Below are 4,969 nucleotides of genomic sequence, written 5' to 3'. Positions count from 1 at the left end.
GTTTTAGATACTGCTATACAGTCACTTGAAGAAAGATTTTTATAGTTTGAGGAGCCTCATAAACTGCTCATTTGTGTGTGTGTGTGTGTGTGTGTGAGAGAGAGAGAGAGAGAGAGAGAGAGAGAGAGAGAGAGAGTTTCCTCTGAAATACTGAAGATGCCTTGCAAAGAATTACAAAAGCAGTTCATTATTTTAAGCAAAGTATTAAATAATAGGCAGGATAGTAAATAAACATCTGACAAAAATGTCCTGGAATTTTGGCTCTTGACCTGCATCTAAAAATATGGAGGAAGGCCAAAATGACTTTGGACTTCTTGTGCAAAAAAATAAGTTTTTGAACTTGTTTCCAAATCTTTTCATTGCACGAAGGATTCTTTAAATCTTGTCTGTATCTGTTGTAAACAGAAAAGGCTGAATATTTAAACTGAAGCATTCAAAACATATTTGCATTTTATAATGTTTCAGGCTCAGCAAGACAGGAGTCTTTCTCTTTGATTTCAGCTAAACTGTGTAGGGTACTGATCTGAAAGATGCTGTTCACACATAGCAGAACATTAGACCCAAATCTTCAAAAATAAAAGTTTTAAAAAACTGGTTGTGCATGTAATTTTCAAATTCTCCACTGGGTTTCTTACTTCCATTGTCATCAATAAACAAGACTGATGAATTTAATTATTTTAATATTTCACTGGGGAGCTATGAGGTGAATGGAGTCAGGTAGCAAAAAGTACTTTTGCCTGCTCTTAAAAACAAGGTAAAGCTGTCATAAGATAGACACATTAGGCCATGTGTAGATGAAATGAGAGGCGGATGTGCATGACACTTTAAAGCAGGCTAAATGCTTTCGCACCACTTTAAAGGTGTCGGTGTTTGCATACCACAGCAGCATGTTGTACATTAATTCCAGCCACTGTAGGAAATTTGGTGGCGTAATGCACTTTAAATGACTTGGGGAGCAGCAAATTAAAACTCCTTTGAGGCATTTTAGTTTGCTGCCCCTACAGCCGTGGAGTGAAGCATCAAGCTCCATGCAGTCCATGGATCTCCAGGAAGCCCTGCAGGCAGCCTGGCAGTAGCCAAGAGAAATAGGCTCCACCCAACAAAAGTGGAAAGCCTGATCTCTCCCCCACCCCTCCCTGGAACCTGCCTGCCTGCCTGAGCTGTGCGGGGGCCCGGTGCCTCCCTATGTGGCCTGTGGAGCCCCCTGGGGACCATCGGAGCCAGGTGCATGCAGACAGGTGCCACCTGGTGGGGGCCGCTGCTGTCATGGAGACAAGCACCAGCCTCCTTCCTCCCCCGCCCTCCACAAGCCCAGGGACTGCTTCACCTGCCAGCAGTTCACCCTCCCCTCCCCACCAAAGAGGCAGGTAGTCAGTGGGGTGTGTGCATGACATGGGGGGTTAATCAGCCCTAAATTGAAGCAGTGTTTTTAAAAACCCACCACTTCAATTTAGGGTCCCTGTTTTGTCTACACACGCCCTTAAACTCTGCATATCTTCAGGCATTTTGCATTACTCTGAGGGATTACCTTGATCAGGATTCACAACTGCAAACCTTCTCCTGCCCCAGCTTATTCTTATGCAATGCTGTCTTGTAAATACATTATTAGAGCAAGAATTTCCAAAGGCTGAAGACAACCCAGAATGATTTTCCTTATATCCTCAAGTGATTCAGATCCACACCTCCCCAACTCCTAGGAGACTTCCCTAAATAACTAGCCATATGGCACTTTAGGATAGGTCTGCTAATACCCTTAGAAACAGACTTCTAAGAAATGTCAATAGCTGTAGGTAGGTGAGTATAGGTATGTATTTCCTGTTGTCACCAGCAATTCTTCTTCATGCAGCTGCACTTCAAATGGACCAAGAAAAGATTCACTGGGCCAGAGAGGAAGACAGAACCATACCTTTCTCAAACAGACCAGGGCACTAGGTACTCTCCTTATATGTGAAGGCACAAATCATAGCCTCAGTCTAAAGCTTTGGACCATTTTGAAGACTAAACATATTTTTTTTAAAAAGCACCAAGTTGGTAAAAGAATTTCTTTTTCATTTTCCTTCCATCCAGGAGCAAATTGCAAACTTCTCTCCTGTCACTTTCCAACTCAGAAATTTGATACATAATTGAAGTGTGATTTACTATATGACAGACAGTTCCCTGAGCCCAACCATCTAAGAAAACATTTGGCATGCTGAGGGACTGTGTTAACTTCCAAGGGGGCTCTTTTAGTTTAAAGAAATAAGAACATAGCAAGAATGGCTCATAAAAATGCTATTTAAAATCACGTTTGACACTTAGTTAAAATTTAGCTTGCTCATGGAATTTCACTTGCCATTGTTAAAAACACATTAATTAAGACTGCCTTCTGAAGCAAGAGTGTGTGTTATATGGCTTCAAAAACTTCCTGTGACAATTTGGACCCTAATAATTCTAGCCACTTTTCTTGGGCAGTCACCTGCATGAACTACAATTTTGCTCAGGCATAGAAAGCAATTTAGGTCCTTTAATACATATTCCTCACAGATACTTAGGGCATGGGTACATGAACAAAGTCCCTCAGGGTAAAATGTAGAAAACGATTTACTCTGTATTAGCTGCTGTGTGATAAGTATATGTATGTGCACATACTCTTACCCCGGTAAATGAAAGTTAACTAATGGCAGTTGACTTCTCAGAGAAAAACACTAGCTTAATATGAGCTAGCTTGCCTTTACCACAGGGTAAGAAAATGCACACAGAAGTTACCCTCAGTACTTTTGTTAGTCTGCCAATACCCCTAGAGGCAGACTTCTAAAAACGCCAATAATTTCTCTCTGCCAGCAACAGTTAAAACACCTGCATAACATAGCAGCTTTGTACTGTGGGCAGTGATGATACAAGGGACAGTGCCAGCTTCCAGACATCAGCTCTGGTGGCAGCTATTTTTTGCACTCCCTACCTCAATTATCATTTGGGACTTGTATCCCCTTCCCCTCACTTATGCTACTAGTATTAGCCATTAATGATGAACTATGTTGTACTATGGAGTTTTATTATAATATTTCTGTTTTAAAAGTTGTAATAACATTGCTCACCTCAGTTTCTCTCACTAGATTGTATACAGAGAACAAAGGATTAATAGAGTCCCTACGAGGTCCCAGAGCTGCCTACCTGCAAGACAACACAAGATGGACCCCTAGGATCAACATAGGTTTGAATAGCTTCGTTGACACTTCAGCAAAGATGGGATTGCAGGTGATACCCAAGAGGTATCCAGGGGAGAGAGAGATATAAACATGACAATGGACAGAGCAGCCAAGGAAACAGGGAATCTTAGATGAGCAGGAAATCTAAGGGGGTCAGATTCAAGGCAACAGCCAAGGTACTTCAGGATATTTGGCTGTTTAGACAGGAGACAGAACAGCTAAACTAACTTTGGGGATGCTTAAAACTCTAAAGTCTGGGTTGGGGACAGAGGGATTGGGGACTAACCATTTCGAATGGGAGGTGGGGGCAGGCAAGAATATCTGGCTGGATAGCCTTTGCTCTACTAAATGCCTTTATTGAAGAGGAGCTGTCTGTTTTGCTACCTGGAACTAGTGCATTTGTACACATGTTTGCGCTGCAGCACTACGTGCTTTTAAAAGTTGCATAAGCGACAGTTGCATAAGCAATGAAATGAGCATCAGCGCTGATAAAATGGTGGTGGCATACTTTTAAAGTAAAACACATCAAAGGTGTTTTACCTTAAAAGTACACTGCTGCCATTTTCTTCTACTCTTGTCAGTTTGCTGCTCTTTTTCCAAACCTGATGTTGTCATCTTTCGAAGAGAAACATAGCAAAGACAGACATGAAAAATATGTATGAGACAGAATGATAAAGACTCCAGGAATACTAAAGGAGTCATGGGCTGGGTAGAACTAGCAGGAAGTAAAATTTCTTAAAAACTGGGACATAATCCACTACAGTAATGGAACAAACTCTACTGACTTCCAGGAAATTTTCCCTAGACCACAACTTTTCCCTAGAATACAGGTTGATTTATTTTCCATTTGGTATTAGATTTAAACCCTGGGACAAATTATATCTTCAGTATTTTTATATCTTTTAGGTGGCAAATAGGGAGGATGGCTAAGTACTGACATTCAAAGAGCCCCTGGCTGAAAGTAGTCTATCACATTTTCCTTTGAGTGCTATAATTTAGAGTATGTTCCAACCAAACAGACATGGACTGTTTAGTGTGAGGCCTGGTGCCTTCCTGCACTGGCCAAGGTGAGCAGGTGGGGGCACTCCCACATGTTTACAAAGAAGCTGCTGGAGTGCCCCCTGCCCTCCCCCCCCCAGCTTCCCTCACCATCTGTGGGCTGTCAGCTGCAGTTGGAGGGAGAGGGGGGAGAAGGGATCCCACCCCAACTATGTGGATCTGACCACACAACCCCAGACCCCAGCCAGCAAGCTCTGGGGGGCTTCCTGTAGTAGGAGGGCTCCCTTCCCCCAGTTGGAGGCAGCAGTGGCAATGTGAGTTCCCTGCACCACTTTTCTCAGCACTGGGAACTCTGGTGGGGGGAGTGGAAAAGGAGCTCCTTGCTGGATGCCCCCCACCCTGACTTTCTGGTTTGGGTCTTGGTCAGGGAACGGCTGGACCCAGGCTACAGAAAGATTTCTTTTCCACCCCCCCACCCCAGAGTTCCTAGTGCATCAAAAAGCAATGTATGGAGCTCATGCTGCCACTGCTGGCTGCAGCTGGTGGAAGGAGTCCCCCTGCCATGGGAGAGCTGCCCCAGCCCCCAGAAAGACCTGGGCCAGTAAGCTTGCGGGCGGGGTGGGGGGCAGTCCTTTCCCCAAAAGCAGCCAGCAGCAGATACGCAAGTTCCCTGTGTTGTTTTTCACTTCGTCGGGAACTTTGGTGTGTGGGATGGAAAAGGAACCTCCCTGTTTGGTGGGACCCCAACTTCCTGGCTCAATTCTTTCTGGGTGCTAGGCTGGGCT

The sequence above is a fragment of the Gavialis gangeticus genome, unplaced genomic scaffold (genome assembly GCF_001723915.1).
Source record: "Gavialis gangeticus isolate Ggan-Ray unplaced genomic scaffold, GavGan_comp1, whole genome shotgun sequence".
In the NCBI taxonomy this organism is placed as follows: domain Eukaryota; kingdom Metazoa; phylum Chordata; order Crocodylia; family Gavialidae; genus Gavialis; species Gavialis gangeticus.
Note: the sequence above shows the minus strand (reverse complement) of the source record.